This window comes from Pristiophorus japonicus, chromosome 1, assembly GCF_044704955.1.
Source record: "Pristiophorus japonicus isolate sPriJap1 chromosome 1, sPriJap1.hap1, whole genome shotgun sequence".
Lineage (NCBI taxonomy): Eukaryota > Metazoa > Chordata > Chondrichthyes > Pristiophoridae > Pristiophorus > Pristiophorus japonicus.
In genome coordinates this window covers 531,482,199-531,504,078 of record NC_091977.1, presented here as the reverse complement: position 1 = coordinate 531,504,078, position 21,880 = coordinate 531,482,199, and the positions used below count along the sequence as shown (strand labels likewise).

General features: G+C 44.1%; 1 protein-coding gene across 9 annotated transcripts in view; it reads left to right on the top strand.

Moving 5' to 3' along the window:
- Positions 1–20,665: 20,665 nt before the first annotated feature.
- Positions 20,666–21,880, top strand: part of LOC139277917 (intermembrane lipid transfer protein VPS13B-like) — a 1,209,249-nt gene continuing 1,208,034 nt past the window's right edge. For 3 of the 9 annotated variants that reach the window (XM_070896584.1, XM_070896598.1, XM_070896605.1), the window contains exon 1: positions 20,668–20,958. The gene's annotated coding sequence lies outside the window, so the exon portion shown is untranslated. Of the gene's footprint in view, positions 20,959–21,880 lie in introns of all 9 variants that reach the window. The other 6 variants (XM_070896555.1, XM_070896554.1, XM_070896561.1 and 3 more) reach the window with 3 other exon arrangements.

The window sequence follows — 21,880 nt, the reverse complement described above, 5'->3', positions numbered from 1 at the left end:
GGGTCCCAGCACTGAGCCCTGCGGCACTCCACTAGTCACTGCCTGCCATTCTGAAAAGGATCTGTTTATCCCGACTCTCTGCTTCCTGTCTGCCAACCAGTTCTCTATCCACGTCAGTTCATTACCCCCAATACCATGCACTTTGATTTTGCACACCAATCTCTTGTGCAGGACCTTGTCAAAAGCCTTTCAAAAGTCCAAATACACCACATCCACTGGTTCTCCTTTGTCCACTTTGTAACTTGTAACTTGAGGAGTTACATCCTCAAAAAATTCCAGATGATTTGTCAAGCATGATTTCCCTTTCATAAATCCATGCTGACTTGGACCGATCCTGTTACTGCTTTCCAAGTGCGCTCTATTTCATCCTTAATGATTGATTCCAACATTTTTCCCACTACTGATGTCAGGTTAACCGGTCTATAATTACCTGTTTTCTCTCTCCCTCCTTTTTTAAAAAGTGGTGTTACATTAGCTACCCTCCAGTCCATAGGAACTGATCCAGAGTCAATAGACTGTTGGAAAATGATCACCAATGCATCCACTATTTCTAGGGTCACTTCCTTAATACTCTGGGATGCAGACTATCAGGCCCCGGGGATTTATCAGCCTTCAATCCCATCAATTTCCCTAACGCAATTTCCCGCCTAATAAGGATATTCTTCAGTTCCTCCTTCTCACTAGACCCACTGTCCCCTAGTACACTCAGAAGGTTATTTGTGTCTTCCTTCGTGAAGACAGAACCTAAGTATTTGTTCAATTGGTCTGCCATTTCTTTGTTTCCCATTATAAATTCACCTGAATCCGACTGCAAGGGACCTACATTTGTCTTCACTAATCTTTTTCTCTTCACATATTTATAGAAGCTTTTGCAGTCAGTTTTTATGTTCCCTGCAAGCTTCCTATCGTACTCTATTTTCCCCCTCTTAATTAAACCCTTAGTCCTCCTCTGTTGAATTCTAAATTTCTCCCAGTCCTCAGGATTGTTACTTTTTCTCACCAATTTATATGCCTCTTCCTTGGTTTTAACACTATCCTTAATTTCCCTTGTTAGCCACGGTTGAGACACCTTCCCCGTTTTATTTTTACCCCAGACAGGGATGTACATTTGCTGAAGTTCATCCATGTGATCTTTAAATGTTTGCCATTGCTTACCCACCGTTAATCCTTTAAGTATCCTTTGCCAGTCTATTCTAGTCAATTCACGTCTCATACCGTCAAAGTTACCTTTCCTTAAGTTCAGGACCCGTTTCCGAAGTTTCCGAATTAACTGTGTCACTCTCCATCTTAATAAAGAATTCTACCATATTATGGTCACTCTTCCCCAAGGGGCCTCGCACAACAAGATTGCAAATTAGTCCCTTCTCATTACACATCACCCAGTCTAGGATGGCCAGCTCTCTAGTTGGTTCCTCGACATATTGGTCAGGAAAACCATCCTTAATACACTCCAGGAAATCCTCCTCCACCACATTGCTACCAGTTTGGTTAGCCCAATCAATATGTAGATTAAAGTCGCCCATGATAACTGCTGTACCTTTATTGCACACATCCCTTATTTCTTGTTTGATGCTGTCCACAACCTCACGACTACTGTTTGGTGGTCTGTACACAACTCCCACTAGCGTTTTCTGCCCTTTGGTATTCTGCAGCTCCACTCATACCGATTCCACATCATCCAGGCTAATGTCCCTCCTTTCTATTGCATTAATTTCCTCTTTAACCAGCAACGCCACCCTGCCTCCTTTTCCTCTCTGCCTATCCTTCCTAAATGTTGAGTTCCCAGCCTTGGTCACCTTGGAGCCATGTCTCCGTGATGCCAGTTACATCATATCCGTTAACTGCTGTCTGCGCAGTTAATTCGTCCACCTTATTCCAAATACTGCTCGCATTGAGGCACAGAGCCTTCAGGCTTGTCTTTTTAACACACTTTGTCCCTTTAGAATTTTGCTGTAATATGGCCCTTTTTGTTTTTTGCCTTGTGTTTCTCTGCCCTCCACTTTTACTATTCTCCTTTCTATCTTTTGCTTCTGCCTCCATTTTATTTCCCTATGTCTCCCTGCATAGGTTCCCATCCCCCTGCCATGTTAGTTTAACTCCTTCCCAACAGCACTAGCAAACACTCCCCCGAGGACATTGGTTCCGGTCCTGCCCAGGTGCAGACCGTCCGGTTTGTACTGGTCCCACCTCCCCCAGAACCGGTTCGAATGTCCCAGGAATTTGAATCCCTCCCTTTTGCACCACTCCTCAAGCCACGTATTCATCTGGGCTATCCTGCTATTCCTACTCTGACTAGCACGTGGCACTGGTAGCAATCCTGAGATTACTACTTTTGAGGTCCTACTTTTTAATTTAGTTCCTAGCTCCCTAAATTCGTCTCATAGGACCTCATCCCATTTTTTATCTATATCGTTGGTACCTATGTGCACCATGACAACTGGCTGTTCACCCTCCCTTTTCAGAATGTCCTGCAGCCACTCCGAGACATCCTTGACCCTTGCACCAGGGAGGCAACATACCGTCCTGGAGTCTCGGTTGCACCCGCAGAAACGCCTATCTATTCCCCTTACAATCGAATCCCCTATCACTATAGCTCTCCCACTCTTTTTCCTGCCCTCCTGTGCAGCAGAGCCACCCACGGTGCCATGAACTTGGCTGCTGCTGCCCTCCCCTGATGAGTCATCCCCCTCAACAATACCCAAAGCGGTGTATCTGTTTTGCATGGGGATGACTGCAGGGGACCCCTGCACTACCTTCCTTGCACTGCTCTTCCTGTTGGTCACCCATTTACTATCTGGCTGTGTACCCTTTACCTGCGGTGAGACCAACTCGCTACACGTGCTATTCACATCATTCTCAGCATCGTGCATGCTCCAGAGTGAATCCACCCGCAGCTCCAGTGCTGTCATGCGGTCCATCAGGAGCTGGAGGAGGATGTACTTCCCGCACACATAGTCATCAAGGACACCGGATGCGTCCCTGACTTCTGACATATTACAGGAGGAGCATAACACGTAGCACTTTGTTAAATGCCTTCTGGAAGTCCAAATACACCACATCCACTGGTTCCCCTTTATCCACCCTGTTCGTTACATCTTCAAAGAATTCCAGCAGATTTGTCAAAACATGACTTTCTCTTCATAAATCCATGCTGACTGCGTGACTGAATTATTTTATTCCAAATGTCCTGCTGTAAATGTAGATTCTTTTCTCTCAATCTGGTTCAGTGAAATTACTGAGTCGAATACCTGTACATTAGAAGAGTAGTAAGCAACAGGCCTATGTTTATCCCCGTGTTTCTGAGTTAAGACAGCGGTAGCACAATCTTTCATGATCGTACAATACAGTTGAAAGGGACGGTCGTAGAGGGGCCGGCCCAAAGCCGGAGCTTGCAGCAGGGCTGTTTTTAGTTCCTTAAAGGCTTGGATGTCTGTGGTTTCTATTTTAAAGCTGCCTTCCTTGGTAGTGTACGGTGTGAGTTGCTTGGTCATCAGGGCAGCATTAGGAATCCAGGATCTGCAGTAATTTATCATCTCCAACCACTGCCGCATTTGTCTAGCCGTGCTAGGGACTGAAAACTGGCAGATGGGTTTGATTCGACATGCCTCCAAGGCTCGGTGGGTGCCTGATAAAATGATCCCAAGAAATTTGACTTGAGACTGGCCAATTTTGACTTTTGACGGGGATACTATGTATCCCAGGGAGGACAAGTAATTCAATAACTCTCTATTACTTGGTTCATCTGTGCTAGATACCAGTAAATCGTCCACATACTGAATTAAAGTAGATCCCTTAGTCAGCGTGAGAGATTGTAACTGTTTCTGCAGGCACCTTGAGAATAAGGTTGGGGAGTGGATGAACCCTTGGGTATATTGCTGTCCCTGGTAAGTGAAGGCAAATAGGTACTGACTCGCCTGGGCTAGCGGTAAAGCGAAGAAGGCGTGTTGGAGGTCTATTATTGTGAAGATCTTGGCGTCTGCTGGGATTAAAGACAGTATCTGTGCTGGGTTGGGAACCAGAGCGTGCAGGGGCTGGACGATAGCATTGATAGCTCGAAGGTCTTGGACTAAACGGTATTCGTTTGGCCTGCCTGGCTTAGGGACTGCCAATATAGGAGTATTACACGGGGACTGGCATCGGACCAAAATCCCCTGTTCCATTAGCCCCTTAATCAGTCGGTGGATACTCGGTATTGCCTGTGATTTCAGTGGGTACTGTCGGATAGAGGGCCAGTCCACATTGCCCTTCACTGGGATCGCAATCGGATCAATGGGAGTATAACCCACATGGGAGAGGTCCTCTGCCCACACATGAGGATCCACATAGTCAGGTATGTCAGAGCCAGTATGATGCTGTAGAGTCGTTAAGACCTTTTCGGGGTCCCCATGAAATTGGACTGTTTGGCCATGTTTTACAATTTGCACATCCCGGCTGATAGGGTCAGCCTCATCTATGTCCTTGCGTACCATAACTCCCAAATCTTTAGCATGGTGAGGGGCTAATACTTCACGAGCAATATGCGGTGCCACTGTTAGGGGCTGTCTCCACAGATTCTTATCCATTTCCACAAAATCTGCCTCTCCTTCCGGTCCAGTCACTCTAGCCCTTAATAGAATTCCCTTCACTTCCCCTTCGTGATCCTGATAAAAGTTCTGCAGGTCCTGATTCTTTCCGCTGGGATCGTATGCTAGGGTTACGTGATAGGGTGCTTGCGGCAGGTCCAGAGACCACCACTGAGGGGTTCTAGTGGTATAATACTGCCGCTTAAAGGTTCCCTGTTTTACAATAATCCCATCATCTCCACACTCCAAATGCAACTGGAATTTGCAGAGGAGGTCTCTAGCCATCAAGTTACAGTCCAGATTGGTAGTGATGACAAATCGATGTTCTACCGATTCTTCCTGGTCACCCACTTTAACCGGTTCTGACACCGGGAATGTCGAGATTTGTCCCAGGAATCCTGAAGGTTCCTGTGTTTCAGTAGAGGCAGGGAGTTTAAGCTTTGATTGTACAGAAGACATGAAGGCTCCCGTATCTATCAAAAAGGGTCGCCACTCATTCAGAATTTTTAACAATATCATTGGTTCGTCGTCCGGGGAGGATCCCTGCACAATCAAGCTGCGTAGTCAATATGAATCGGGGGACAATTGACCAAAGGGGTTATTCTGGGAGAAGTTAGTGTAAGATCCTCGTCCTCTTCCCCCTTGCCCCCCTCCTCTTCCTCTTCCTTTTTCATGCTGACGGTAGGGGCAATTTTTATTCCAATGTCCTTCCTGCCCACAATTAAAGCAGTCATTTCCTCTTACCCAGTCCCGACCTCTTCCCATACCATGCCGGGGACAATAGGGAGGTTTGTAATTAGCAGGGCTCGGGCCGTTTGGGTGTTTAGTATAACCGTATCCTTGCTTATCCATCCAATCCTGTATGCAACACTGCGGTTCCATTGGTCCTTCCACCCGAGATGGCTTTTCCTTTCTAGTCACGTATTCAGACTTGACCCGGGTTGGGGGCGCACCTCCCCCCTCTCCTTTCTTTTCCTGCCAATAATATCTAACCGCCCTTTCCATCTGGGCTTTACTGTTATCTGCCCAATTCATATTATTTGTCCGGATAGCGTGAGCAATCGAATAGGGCAGACACTGAAGTAGAATAGCGCAGAATTGAGGAGAATCCTCTCCCTCCCTGAAGGCAATATCTCCTGATTGACTCCCGTATACTTCAATAAATCTTTCCATAAATTCATCGGCAGTTTCTTCACACTTGGATTTAGTTTCTAATACTGTGGCCATACTGATGGGCTTCTGAAGGGTCGTGGTGAGAACAGTGAAGATAGCGTTTAGGCGATCCTGGACATCATTAGGGTGAGCAACCACCAATGCATCATGAGTAGCACGTCCTAGGTGAGTTAGAAATCGGGTGTGTTCAGTTGGGCTCAAGATTTGCTTTACCAAGGCCCACAGGTCCCTTGATTCTGCATTATAAACTGAAATAGTAGTTCGAAGATGATCTATAAATTTGATAGGTTCTTTTTTTCGATCTGGTATGCTGGCCATAAGGGCCATAATTTCGTTCGGTTTCCAGGGCACATAGACATCTATGGTGGGGTGGTCTGCAGCTTGTTGTGCATCAGGGTTTGGCATTGGTCTGACAGGGAATTGGTGTCGGGACTTTGGGATCTTGGAAATTATTTCTAGGTCGGAGGATGTTTCGGAGCTGTCTGACTGCTTGACAATTCTGCGTCTCGATCGGCGGGGGTGTTTGCTATGTCTTTCACAACTTGGACTGGTAGATTGACTAGAAGATTTACGGGACTGTCTGTGATATCGAGATATAGTTCTGCCCTTTCGAGTGTGAGATCTGGTCCTTTCGGCTATATTGCTTGTGAACTGGGGATCCGAATTGCTATCAGAGGATGAGGAGTCAGTTTGGGTTTGTTGCTTTGTTGGTATGGGGTTATTTTTAACTCCTCTCGCCGGAGTGTAAGGTGGAGGGTGATGGGAAGAGGACTGGAGCAAGGGGCCAGGGGGTGCGGGAGGCGCCGTTGGGTGCTGAGTCAGTGACCACTCATCAATTTCATCATCAGCCTCGGTCAACACAAAGCCAGCCATTTGACTACGTAGTCGGTCAATACCTTTCTCAGAGGTCCCAGAGGATCTCTTAGTAAGTTTCTCGTGCGCGCATTCTTTTTTTAAAACGTCTACAGTTTTAACATGTGTTCCCTCTGTCAATGAGAGTCCTAATTTAATAGCATTTATTTGCCAACTTGACAGAAGTGATGCATCTTTTAATTTTTGACAATAGTGTCGCCATGTTGCAATTAAGTTTTTGTCCCCTTTTCATCGTCCCCTTCTCCAAATTAATCCCTGTGCTTTTTTTGCTACCTCTACGCTTCTAGTGCCACCTAGAGGCCACTGGTCATCTCCTAATAATTTTTTCAGGGCTCCTGATAATTTTCTGAATTCTTCAGCTCTTTCAGGGAATTCCTCACATAACTTTTGTAGCGGACTATCCGCATCCGTTGTTTTATCCAACTGATTACCCATTTTCACGCTGCCCCTCATGTTTAAACTGACTCTAATTACCGCGTCGTTACGCGTTCGCGTCGTCGTGCGATTTGAACTAACTTAAAACAAACACAGACTTCACTAAAACTAACACTGACTTCCGCGTCGCCCCGTGGTTCGCGTCGCCGCGCGATTTGAAACACTAAACTAACACAGACTTCCACGTCGCCCCGCGGTTCACGTCGCCGCGCGATTTGAACAAACTTAAAATAAACACAGACTTACTGAAACCAGCACTGACTTTGACGTTGCCCTGCGGTTCGCGTTGCTGCGCGTTCGCGTCGGCCCACGTTCACTCTGCCGCGCACTCGCGCCGCCGCACGTCCCACACTGCTGCGCGTCCGCGCCGCCACGCGTTTATCTAGCCCTACCTTTCGTGTTGCTGCGTGATGTAAATCCAATCAGTGCCTAGACGGGCCAAGTGATATACAAGGTCGACATCACACCTGACTTGGACACTTATCCTCTATTTAATTCCCCATAAACTTTACTTAATTCCCTGTGAGCCTAATTTAATTTCTTATGAGCCTTATTTAATTTCTTTTAGTCTCCAGATTTCCCTATCCTTTCGTGTCACTGCGCAGTTTAAATCCAATCAGTGCCTAGACGGGCCAAGTGATATACAAGGTCGACGTCACACCTGACTTGGACACCTACCCCCTAAAGTTTAAATCCAATCAGTGCCTAGACGGGCCAAGTGATATACAAGGTCGACATCACACCTGACTTGGACACTTATTTCCTAAATTTAGAAGGTATTCGCCAGATTGTTATGGATCTCGTTCAGACACTACCCGAGAACCAGCGAGTGGCTAAACTTTTCTCAGACTTTTGAAACTGGGGGAAACTGGAACAGTATTGAAATCATACTCACTCCAGTGGCCACTTTCCCCTCGTCTCGTCCAAGGCTAGTCTGGCTCTTAATTCGCAAGTTTTCGGCAGTCGTCCGTTGAGATCCCACTTCTGACACCAAATGTAAATGTAGATTTTTTTCTCTCAATCTGGTTCAGTGAAATTACTGAGTCGAATACCGATTGTGCTTTCAACAAAGCAGTCTTTATTCACCGGCCGGCGAGACTTATCAGACAGAAGGTGTACTCTCTCGATAGAGCGTACACACTTCCAACGGATAAGCGAAGTTACATCATAAAGCGACAACAGTTATACATTTTTGAAAATAGATAACAAGATACAATTAGATTGACATTCTAATTCAGCTTATCCCTTCTGATTCTTCCTTTTCTTTGTCCACTCATTAGTCAATATCTATATGGGCTGTTTCTACGAAAGCTCAGGCATTGCCTCTAAATGTTACAACTTTACTGGCGTGACTTACTAACTGAAACCTTGCAATTCTGCTAATTGTGCTGATGTTGTATTTCCATATATCCATTTCATGTTACAATTTATATTGGCAGGATTAGTAGCTTAAAACCTTGAGAAAGCCTGTTAATTGTGCTAATGTTGTATTATTTGCAATCTGACATTCTCTTAGTTATTTTTCCATGGCTTATACATTTTCATATATCTAGTTCATTTTACTGTCTTTAATTCCATATATCCCGTTCACATATCCACACTGCTACTGCTTCTTTAATAATGCGCTCCAACATTTTCCCAACGACAGATGTTAGGCTAACTGGTCTATAGTTTCCTGCTTTGTGTCCTCCTCCTTTTTAAATAGGGGCGTTACATTTGCAGTTTTACAATCTGCTGGGACCTTCCCAGAATCCAGGGAACTTTGGTAAATTACAACCAAATGCATCCACAATCCCTGCTGCTACTTCTTTTGACCCTAGGATGCAGGCCATCAGGTCCAGGGGATTTATCCGCCTTTAGTCCCATTATCTTACTGAGTACCACCTCCCCTTAGTGACTGTGTTAAGTTTCTCCCCTCCTATAGCCATGTGGCTCAATGTCAAATTGTTTTATAACACTCTTGTGAAGTGCACTGGAATGTTTCACTACATTAAAGGTGCAATATAAATGTAAGTGGTTGTTGAGGAATGGCCAAGTGGATCTTGTCTGGCTTTGAACGCATGACGTTCTGTAAGCATTTTCAATCTTGATTTTATTTTAAAAGCTTGCATACATCATCTTCCTGTCATTCCTGCAAAACATTAGTTTCCGAATTTCTTAAAACCTTAACTGAAGGTTCCAGTCTCTGAAAATCAAAATTGTTGCCCCCACCCCACCGTCCACAATTCCATTGATAATCTTACATAAAGACTCAAAGCAGGGCAGCAGAGTTCTAGTTTTGGGGATCGGTAGCCTGTTAAAATAAAATTAGCCGTTAGCAAGGGTGGAGTGGCATATTTTGAAAGCTGTCTCCGTTATCAGTAGTGTGAAAGATTAAATTTCACTAAAAACTGCATTTTGTTCATTCACGTATTTCATGTCAAATAAGCTAGCTAGTTTACAATTGACCTGGTTTCAATAGCACCGACCAGTGTGCCTTCGGGAAAATATGAGAAATGAACATGGGGGACCGTACAAGAAGTGCACATGGAGCACAGAATCCAGTGTACGCAAGTCTTATTCTTGTAGACTTTGGGACATGCTGCCATGCAACTGGATATTTGGCAGTAAATGCACACTCCAGTTTGTAGGGGAATGAATGATGCCCTGAACCTGAGAATAGCTGGTGCACTCAGTTTATAAGACTGGTCTGTGCGTACCCTCTTGCTCTACAGTGACTTAGACATAGATCCTTGACTAGACCTGCAATCTATAATATTCCTGACAAATTTGAATATAGAAACATTCCCCTTGATCCCTTTAGCCGTCAGGGCCATATCTAACTCTCTCTTGAATATATCTAACAAATTGGCACCACCAACTCTCTGTGGTATAGAATTCCACAGGTTAACAACCTATGAATAGTTAAATAAGTTGTATTATTATTAGGCCAAATAAATGCACTGGTCAGTAATTTCACACAAGAATTTAAATGGAGAATGGTTACTTCAGATCAGCAGTCCGTTTTCCTAAACTGAATGTTGCAGAAAATCTTATACTCAAATCTTTGACCGTTCTGTGAACAATCAGACGTGACCATACAAGTATCTTAAGAGTTTCAATTAGAAAAGAATTAAAGTAGTTCATGTATTCTGAGATTGACAGCTATGATAAGTAAGTGAATGGCACTTTGCAATTTTACCTAAAAGATGTTTGCAGGCAGCAGGAACGTATATGTATTTAATATTTACACATCTGACTCTTCCAGGTTTGATTGTGGAAGGCTGTAGTTGAAACCCCAGTAAACATCAAATATATCTCAGGAATATCTGTTGAATCTGTCACTAAATAATAAAAGCAGTAACTTTTTCTGACATACATAGCATCTAAAGTATAGGACACAGCGAATGAAACCATAAACATGGCTCAATTTAATTGAAAATTGATTACGTTAAATTGTACAAAATAATTATAATTTGCAGATGTTTTAGAATTTAAAACATAATGTCATTATCTGGACTATGTTTCAGAACATTGACAGGCAACCACAAGAATTTCAAGCATGTTGCATACAGCATTGAGATTTATTTACTTTACAAAAATGTTATGTGGCATAGTAGATGGTCACTGGAACAAAGACAGATGTCTGTGAATTTTATCTGCCAGGAACACAAAGTTGGCAATTCCAATTTGCTGCAAGCTTCACCAACCCTGGTTCAAGTGGCGATTGTTAGAAGCTGGAGCCGAGATGGCAGAATGCACTACACCATTTTTAGCTCTATGAAGAGGTGCGATGGATACAGGTTCAATTTTTTCTGCATGATACAAAGCATGATCTGAGTTGCATTCCCTTGGGCTATTAGAAGCCTCCTGCTGATGGACAACTGAGAGCAGGTTAACTCATCCAGAGAATGGGGAACGGCAATTTCACATACAAATTCCCCCAAAAAAGGCACACTTGAACTGTTGAGTGTACAGGATGGACAACAAGATGCTCCAGAAGAGAATGAAATTGGGAGACAAAAGAGTACTCTTACCGTTTATATTGCAAAAGCACCACTAAAAAAACGTGGTAACCATGTGCACATGGTCAACACCAGCATAAGTGAAAAGTTGAAAATAGTGCAAATAAAAAAAGTTATCAGAGGCTATATCAAAGAATGTTGAGAGCAAATACAGAACAATTTTGACAAATGTATTTTAATTTCCCCGTTCTCTCTCCAGAATACAGTACAGTACAATGTTCAGATATTACAAGTAACGACATCAAAAGTACTCCATTAGCTGTAAAGTGCTGTGGGACATCCTGAGGTCATGACAGGCGCTATATAAATGCAAGTCTTTCTTACATACAAAAATGCTGAAAACAAAGCAATAAATAAACTAGTGTTTGTACAGCATCTTTGGGTTTATTTTATTTTCTATGTTGCAATCTTTTTCCAGCTACAGCTGCATAATTTTACGTGCTCTAATTTGCTCTTGGCGATTGTTGAAAAGGATGTTTCTGTATGATAATTTTCATTTTAGCACAAGAAAAGATTCTATGACCATCTTCTCCTGTTATTGCTATATGTTAACTGCTCTGCTGGCTTTGTGCCCATCATATTTTCCAAGAATCTGGTTTGATCTCTCATTACTCATTTTTGACATTTGCCTTCATCAATCTCTTCCTCCAGCTTTCCCTCGCAATACCTTTGATCTATACATTTCTTTTTCTTTGATAACTTGCTTTCTCACTCATACATTAAAAGCAGCATATCCGTCAGCTGCACTGCAAGACTTCAGCAGTTGCACATCCATAATCTTCTATAACTCTTCAGACTACCGGTATATCATATCTTCTTGGGAAAGAGTACACAAAATACTAGTTCCTCCACCCAATTCTCTTGCATACATCAGTAAGAATCACATTTTTAGGTGCCCTCGAATACACTCGAGAGTTAAGAAGAGACCCTGGAAATTTCTGACGTTCAGTAGGATCGTAATCGCACAAAATTATTAGTTTTTTAATTAATTTGTTATTTCAATGATTCAGTTTCATTATAAAATAATACAGAAACATAGAAAATAGGTGCAGGAATAGGCCATTCGGCCCTTCGAGCCTGCACCACCATTCAATATGATCATGACTGATCATGCAACTTCAGTACCCCATTCCTGCTTTCTCTCCATACTCCTTGATCCCTTTAGCTGTAAGGGCCACATCTAACTCCCTTTTGAATACATCTAACGAACTGGCCTCAACAACTTTCTGTGGTAGAGAATTCCACAGGTTCACAATTCTCTGAGTGAAGAAGTTTCTCCTCATCTCGGTCCTAAATGGCTTACCCCTTATCCTTAGACTGTCACCCCTGGTTCTGGACTTCCTCAAGATCGGGAACATTCTTCCTGCATCTAACCTGTCCAATCCCATCGGAATTTTATATGTTTCGATGAGATCCCCTCTCATTCATCTAAATTCCAGTGAATATAAGCATAGTCGATCCAGTCATTCTTCATATGTCAGTCCTGCCATCCCGTGAATCAGTCTAGTGAACCTTCGCTGCACTCCCTCAAGAGCAAGAATGTCCTTCCTCAGATTAGGAGATCAACACTGTACACAATATTCAAGGTGTGGCCTTACCAAGGCCCTGAACAACTGCAGCAAGACCTCCCTGCTACTATAATCAAATCCTCTCGCTATGAAGGCCAACATGCCATTTGCCTTCTTCACCGCCTGCTGCACCTGCATGCCAACTTTCACTGACTGATGTACCATGACACCCAGGTCTCGTTGCGCTTCCCCTTTTCCTAATCTGTCACAATTTAGATAATATTCTGCCTTCCTGTTTTTGCCACCAAAGTGGATAACCTCACATTTATCTACATTATACTGCATCTGCCATGCATTGCCCACTCACCCTGCAGCCTCTTAGCATCCTCCTCACAGCTCACACTGCCACCCAGTTTAGTGTCATCTGAAAACTTGGGAGATATTACATTCAATTCCTTTGTCTAAATCATTAATGAATATTTGTAAATAGCTGGGGTCCCAGCACTGAACCTTGCAGTACCCCACTAGTCACTGCCTGCCATTCTGAAAAGGACCCGTTTATTCCTGCTCTTTGCTTCCTGTCTGCCAACCAGTTCTCTATCCACGTCAATACATTACCCCCAATACCATGTGCTTTAATTTTGCACACTAATCTCTTGTGTGGGACCTTGTCAAAACCCTTTTGTCAGTCCAAATACATCAAATCCATTGGTTCTCCCTTGTCCACTCTACTAGTTACATCCTCCAAAAATTCTAGATTTGTCAAGCATGGTTTCCCTTTCATAAATCCATGCTGACTTGGACCGATCCTGTCACTGCTTTCCAAATATGCTGCTATTACATCTTTAATAATTGATTCCAACATTTTTCCCACTACCGATGTCAGGCTAACCGGTCTATAATTACCCGTTTTCTCTCTCCCTATTTCTTTTTAAAAGTAGGGTTACATTAGCTACCCTCCAATCCATAGGAACTGATCAGGAGTCTATAGAATGTTGGAAAATGACCACCAATGCATCCATTATTTCTAGGGCCACTTCTTTAAGTGCTCTGGGATGCAGACTATCAGGCCCTGGGGATTTATCGGCCTTCAATCCCATCAATTTCCCTAACACAATTTCCTGACTAATAAGGATTTCCTTCAGTTCCTCCTTCTCGCTAGACCCACGGTCCCCTAGTATTTCCGGAAGGTTATTTGTGTCTTCCTTAGTGAAGATAGAACCAAAGTATTTGTTCAATTGATCTGCCATTTCTTTGTTCGCCATTATAAATTCACCTGATTCTGACTGCACGGGACCTACATTTGTCTTCACTAATCTGTTTCTCTTCACATATCTATAGAATTGATTGTTATTGTGTTAACTTATAATTAATTAAAAAATGCACGAAGCGAACCGCATAAAATGTTGCAGCCCCTTTACTTAGTCACAACTTAAAGCTTTCTCAATGATATGGTTTCAGAACAAAATCCAATGATAAAATGAAGGAAGAGTAACACTGCCTTCACGTGTGTACGTGCGCAGAAAATGAAATAAAACCTTTTTAAAAATTAATTTATAATGTTTAAAAAGGCTAAAAGAAAATCGAACAAAATTGTAAAATTTGTAATTTACTATGCAAAGGTCCCTGCTGATTTTTAAAAGAAGTTTGCAGGATTGAACTTTGACGAGAATACAACTCTGCCTGCACAGGTTAGGTGAGTGGGCAAATGCATGGCAGATGCAGTATAATGTGAGGTTATCCACCTTGGTGGCAAAAACAGGAAGGCAGATTATTATCTGAATAGTGACAGATTAGTAAAAGGGGAGGTGCAACGAGATGAGGAGAAACTTTTTCACCCAGAGAATTGTGAACCTGTGGAATTCTCTACCACAGAAAGTTGTTGAGGCCAGTTCGTTAGATATATTCAAAAGGGAGTTAGATGTAGCCCTTATGGCTAAAGGGATCAGGGGGTATGGAGAGAAGGCAGGAGTGGGGTACTGAAGTTGCATGATCAGCCATGATGATATTGAATGGTGGTGCAGGCTCAAAGGGTCGAATGGCCAACTTCTGCACCTATTTTCTATGTTTCTATGTTAGCTCAAAGGGTCAATAGGAAATTTTAACTTGGTCTTTTTCTTTACATGTGCTCAATGATCTACTATGTCAAACATTTTGTTTTCATCTCTTTGCAGCTGGATCGGGAATGGGAGGGGGTGGGACTGTTCTTAGCTCTTTGAAAAGCCAAGATGCTATACAAAGTTCAGTTCGTTAGCATAGTTTTATTAAAATTTTCTGCCAAAGTGTAAAAAATAGTCCTACTACCTTGATATCCTTCCAATGGACACAGATAGGAGGAAAGAGGTATTTGTACATACCAACAGTTATATACTGTCTAAAACAGCCCAAGGGGTGTCACAGGACGGTTATCAAAATAAAACAAAATTTGACACTGATCCACATAAGATGACCAAAAGCTTGGTCAAAGAGGTAGGTTTTAAGGAGAGTCTTAAAGGAGGAAAAAGAGTTAGCGAGGTGGAGAGTATTAGAGTGAGAATTCTTTTCCAGAGCTTAGAGCCTTAGCAGCTGAAAGCATGTCTGCCTTTGGTGGTGCGATTAAAATCGGGGCTGTTCAAAGAGGCCAGAATCTGCTCTCTCAGGTGAATGCAAAAGATCTTATGGCACTATTTCAAAGAAGAGCAGGGAAGTTCTCCTGGCCAATATTTATCCCTCAAATAACGTAACAGAAACAGACTATCTGGTCATTATCACATTGCTGTTTGTGGGACCTTACTGTGCATAAATTGGCTGCTGCGTTTCCTACATTACAGCAGTGACTATACTTCAAAAATTACCTACATTGGCTGCAAAGCGCTTTGGGATGTCCGGTGGTCATGAAAAGCGCAAAATAAATGCAAGTCTTTCTTTTATTGCAGCGCCTGTAGCTTCAGCCCAGGTGCCAGCCGGCACAGGCAAACACTGTCTAATGTCACATGAACCCTCCCTAACAACAGAAAAGGCCAGCCTGATTTATTATAAAGGCAAGCGGGGCCGAAAAATGAAATGGACCGTTCCCGCTCTGACACACACACCTATAGTAATAACTAATATAAAAGCAACAAATGCAACAACTGCTCTTTTGCGTCCCCTCTTCCCACTGTCCAGGCCCCAAACATCATCATGGGCAGTTCCTCGAAATCGAGGAAGACTTGCTTCCACTCCTAGAGTGAGTTCTTTGGTGGCTGAACAGTCCAACACGAGAGCCACAGACCCTGTTACAGGTGGAACAGATATTCGTTGGGGGAAGTGGGATGGTGGGACTGATTTGCCGCACGTTCCTTCCGATGCCTGCACCTGCACCGCTCGCACCATTGAGATTTGAAGAGCTCAGCGCCCTCCCGGATGCACTTTCTCCACCTTGGGCGGTCTTCGGCCAGGGTCTCCCAAGCGTCAGTGTTGATGTCATACTTCACCAGGGAGGCTTTGAGGATGTCCTTGTACTGTTTCCGCTGCCCACCTTTGGCTCGTTTGCCATGAAGGAGCTCCACATATAGCAGTTGTTTCGGGAGTCTCGTGTCTAACATGCGAACAACAGCAATTTACTTCTTGCAATTTAGTACAGTATACTGTATTCGCTGCTCACGTTGCTGTCTCATCTACATTGGGGAGATTAAACGCAGATTGGGTGACCACTTCGCAGAATATCTCCATTCAGTCTGTAAGCGTGACATAAGAACATAAGAATTAGGAACAGGAGTAGGCCATCTAGCTCCTCGAGCCTGCTCCGCCATTCAATAAGATCATGGCTGATCTGGCCGTGGACTCAGCTCCACTTACCCGCCCGCTCCCCGTAACCCTTAATTCCCTTATTGGTTAAAAATCTATCTATCTGTGACTTGAATACATTCAATGAGCTAGCCTCAACTGCTTCCTTGGGCAGAGAATTCCACAGATTCACAACCCTCTGGAAGAAGAAATTTCTTCTCAACTCGGTTTTAAATTGGCTCCCCCGTATTTTGAGGCTGTGCCCCCTAGTTCTAGTCTCCCCGACCAGTGGAAACAACCTCTCCGCCTCTATCTTGTCTATCCCTTTCATTATTTTAAATGTTTCTATAAGATCACCCCTCATCCTTCTGAACTCCAACGGGTAAAGACCCAGTCTACTCATAAGGTAACCCGCTCATCTCCCGAATCAGCCTAGTGAATCGTCTCTGTACCCCCTCCAAAGCCAGTATATCCTTCCTTAAGTAAGGTGACCAAAACTGCAAGCAGTACTCCAGATGCGGCCTTACCAATACCCTATACAGTTGCAGCAGGACCTCCTTGCTTTTGTACTCCATCTCTCTCGCAATGAAGGCCAACATTCCATTTGCCTTCCTGATTACCTGCTGCACCTGCAAACTAACTTTTTGGGATTCATGCACAAGGACTCCCAGGTCCCTCTGCACCTCAGCATGTTGTAATTTCTCCCCATTCAAATAATATTCCCTTTTTACTGTTTTTTTCCCCCAAGGTGGATGACCTCACACTTTCCGACATTGTATTCCATCTGCCAAACCTTAGCCCATTCGCTTAACCTATCTAAATCTCTCTGCAGCCTCTCTGTGTCCTCGACACAACCCGCTTTCCCACGAATCTTTGTTTCATCTGCAAATTTTGTTACACTACACTCTGTCCCCTCTTCCAGGTCATCTATGTATATTGTAAACAGTTGTGGTCCCAGCACCGATCCCTGTGGCACACCACTAACCACCGATTTCCAACCCGAAAAGGACCCATTTATCCCGACTCTCTGCTTTCTGTTCGCCAGCCAATTCTCTATCCATGCTAATACATTTCCTCTGAGTCCGCGTACCTTTATCTTCTGCAGTAACCTTTTGTGTGGCACCTTATCGAATGCCTTTTGGAAATCTAAATACACCACAACCATCGGTACACCTCTATCCACCATGCTCGTTATATCCTCAAAGAATTCCAGTAAATTAGTTAAACATGATTTCCCCTTCATGAATCCATGCTGCATCTGCTTGATTGCACTATTCCTATCTAGATGTCCCGCTATTTCTTCCTTGATGATAGTTTCAAGCATTTTCCACACTACAGATGTTAAACTAACCGGCCTATAGTTACCTGCCTTTTGTCTGCCCCCTTTTTTAAACAGAGGCGTTACATTAGCTGCTTTCCAATCTGCTGGTACCTCCCCAGAGTCCAGAGAATTTTGGTAGATTATAACAAATGCATCTGCTATAACTTCCGCCATCTCTTTTAATACCCTGGGATGCATTTCATCAGGATCAGGGGACATGTCTACCTTGAGTCCCATTAGCCTGTCCAGCACTACCCCCCTAGTGATAGTGATTGTCTCAAGGTCCTCCCTTCCCACATTCCTGCAACCAGCAATTTTTGGCATGGTTTTTGTGTCTTCCACTGTGAAGACCGAAGCAAAATAATTGTTTAAGGTGTCAGCCATTTCCACATTTCCCATTATTAAATCCCCCTTCTCATCTTCTAAGGGACCAACATTTACTTTCGTCACTCTTTTCCGTTTTATTTATCTGTAAAAGCTTTTACTATCTGTTTTTATGTTTTGCGCAAATTTACCTTCCTAATCTATCTTTCTTTTCTTTATTGCTTTTTTAGTCATTCTTTGCTGTTGTTTAAAATTTTCCCAATCTTCTAGTTTCCCACTAACCTTGGCCACCTTATACGCATTGGTCTTTGATTTGATACGCTCCTTTATTTCCTTGGTTATCCACGGCTGGTTATCCCTTCTCTTACCACCCTTCTTTTTCAATGGAATATATTTTTGTTGTGCACTGTGAAAGAGCTCCTTAAAAGTCCTCCACTGTTCCTCAATTGTGCCACTGTTTAGTCTGTGTTTCCAGTCGACTTTAGCCAACTCTGCCCTCATCCCACTGTCGTCCCCTTTGTTTAAGCATAGTACACTCGTTTCTGACACAACTTCCTCACCCTCAATCTGTATTACAAATTCAACCATACTGTGATCACTCATTCCGAGAGGATCTTTTACTTGGAGATTGTTTATTTTTCCTGTCTCATTACACAGGACCAGATCTAAGATAGCTTGCTCCCGAGCTTCCAGTCGCCTGTCACTTTAATTCTCTGCTCCACTCCTCCCTCAGCTTCATGAACTGTTCAAACGAAGCTCAACGTAAGCTTCAACTTTTGATCAGGCACTTTACAGCCTTGTGGACTCAACATAGGAGTTCAACAATTGCAGCCTATAACCTCTGCCACTATTTTTTCACGGCAGCATTTACACTTCTAGACCCATCTTTTGTTTCTTTACTTGTCCCGTTACTATCTCCTTTCACCTTGCACCATCATCCCTTTTGTAATTTAATCTTTCCTACCACCCCTTTTGTTCTTTCTCCCCTCCCCCTTTCCCAGCCTCAATATTTACAATGCACTTTTATAACGCAGGAAATGCGGCAGCCAATTTTCACACAAGCAAACTCCCACACAGAGCAATGTGATAATGACCAGATAATCAGTTTTTTTGTTATGTTGATTGAGGGATAAATATTGGTCAAGACACTGGCAATAACTCCCCAGCTCTTCTTCGAAATCATATTCATAGAAAATTAGGCCCATCGTGTCCGTGCCGGTAATAGTGCCAAGGGATTATTTACATCCACCTGAGAGAGCAGACGGGGGTTCGGTTTAATGTCTCATCCGAAAGACGGCACCTTCGACAGTGCAGCACTCCCTCAACACTGCACTGGAGTGACAGCTTCGATTTTTTGTGCTATAAATTCTTGGAGTGGGACTTGAACCCACAACCTTAATGCAGAAAGGTAGATTTTTTTTAAAAATCTTGGAGAAAAAAAGAGGTGAATTAAGAGCAAAAAAATGCTCTTTCATCCAGCAGCAAAAAGGATAGCAAGTTGGTTACCAAACAGAAAACCACAGAAAACCGAATTCTGATGAAAGGTCGTTGACCTGAAACATTAACTCTGCTTCTCGTTCCACGAATGCTGCCTGAACTGCTGAGGATTTCCAGGGGTTTCTGCTTTGATTTCAAGATAACATCATCCACAGTATGTTGCAAGATTGTGTACAGTAATGACTATATTGTCCCGGTTTCTTTCAGTGGTCTATGTGGAACAACATGGTTCAGCGCCTGTAATAAGCGAGACCCTGGCCAGTGCGACAAGCCCCAGGCCGACCGGTGCTGCTTGAAACATAACATAGAAAATAGGTGCAGGAGTAGGCCATTCAGCCCTTCGAGCCTGCACCACCATTCAATAAGATCATGGCTGATCATTCACCTCAGTACCCCTTTCCTGCTTTCTCTCCATACCCCTTGATCCCTTTAGCCGTAAGGGCCATATCTAACTCCCTCTTGAATATATCTAACAAACTGGCATCAACAACTTTCTGTGGTGGAGAATTCCACAGGTTCACAATTCTCTGAGTGAAGTCGTTTCTCCTCATCTCAGTCCTAAATGGCTTACCCCTTATCTTAGACTGTGTCCCCTGGTTCTGGACTTCTCCAACATCAGGAACATTCTTCCAGCATCTAACCTGTCCAGTCCCGTCAGAATTTTATGCGTTTCTATGAGATCCCCTCTCATCCTTCTAAACTCCAGTGAATACAGGCCCAGTCGATCCAGTCTTTCTTCATATGTCAGTTCCGCCATCCCGGGAATCAGTCTGGTGAACCTTCGCTGCACTCCCTCAATAGCAAGAACGTCCTTCCTTGAGAAAGCCTCGGGCTAAAGTCTGAACCGACACTGAGGAGGAGGACGATTGAGGGAGGAAGCCAACGAGTGACAGCTGTCCCGATCATTGCGCTTGCCTGCTTGCCAGTTTGTTTGTTTGCTCGCTGCCGGCCGGTGCCGCTCACTGCCATTCTCCGTGCCGAGGGTCACTCGAAAAAAAAAACACAACCCCAAAGTGCGCATGCGCCGCCATGTTCCCGCCCACACAGCAGTCGCCAGTGCGCCTGCGCCGTCGTCACCCCGCCCACACTGGGGCGCGAGTGCGCCTGCGTCGCCGTCACCCCGCCCACTTTGGGGGGCGCGAGTGCGCCTGCGCCGCCGTCACCCCGCCCCCACCTCCCCGCTGCAGCGGGACCGTGGGGCTCGAGCTGAGGCGGTTGGCAGTGTTGAAAAGCCAGGCGGGCGGCAAGGAGGCAAGGCGGCAGGCAGCTGCGCAGGCGCCGGATGAGCGTTGCACTTCGGGATAGCGGAAGAGTGCAGCGTTGGTCATCCTGGGGAAGAGTTGCGTTGGTGACGGGAGGAGGAGGAGGAAGAAGGTGGTGGTGGTGACGATCATCATCATGATGATGATGAGGAGGAAGCGGCCGGTTAACGTGTGAGCAGAGCCTGCGGCTAACTGCAGCGAGCCGCTGGCCTGGCCTCCTGATGACAGGCCGTTCTTGTGTGATTTCTAGTGGAGGTGGGTCTCTTGAGGACAGCACACACACATACACACACATAACAAACACACACAGAGTTTGTGGCCTTGCTCACCCTGCTCACCTGACCAAATGCAGACTGACTTTGGCCCCGGGTTGTGAGGCTAACCCACCTCACTCTGCTCTGGCGTTATAATGGGTGTTGAAATAACCTTAACTCGGTAACTCTTTCTGTTGGTTGGGTCACGTCATATTTGGAACTAACAAACTCGCATTTTATGTAATGTATACACATTGCTAATAGTTTGACACATCACTTTTTATGGTCGCAGTTCAGAGAGACGAACGCATGCGTTTTGTAAAGCCCAGTCAAAGTCAGCAGCCTCTCCTTTTGACCCAGCAAACGTCAGACTTCTCTGATTTTTAAATGCGGTATTAACATTTCTTGTGAGCGATCTGGCGCATGAAGGGCTCAGTGAGATCTGGTTATGTTCACTTTTTCAGAGATCTTTACCTGTTGCCTTCTCCCAGCCTTGAGGAATTTGTGAGCATCCCGCTTTTTTCTAGTTCTTTCCGCAAATTGATGAGGACATTTATACAAGCAATGCCAAGCATTAGTGCGCTACTTTGCGTTTTTGATACATCAAAAAAACGTAATTTGTTTGAGCTATATAAGGGTAGTAGATGATCGCCAAATGCCTGAAAATGAAAATACATCTCCTTTCAACATACACACACATTCTTATTACATGGAGGAGCAATGTGAACTGCTTCCAGTGCTCTTACCAATGACACTTTTAGGTTGGTTTAGGGGGTAGTTTGTGTATATTGTAAGTGCAAAGTGCGCTCAAAAGAACAGTGAAGACTTGGAGATATTGTAGAGTTACCAATGGGCAAGATGTAGTATCATTTGCATGTCAATGAATGCTTCAACTATCCTGGTTTGGCAAGTGCTGTTTGGCT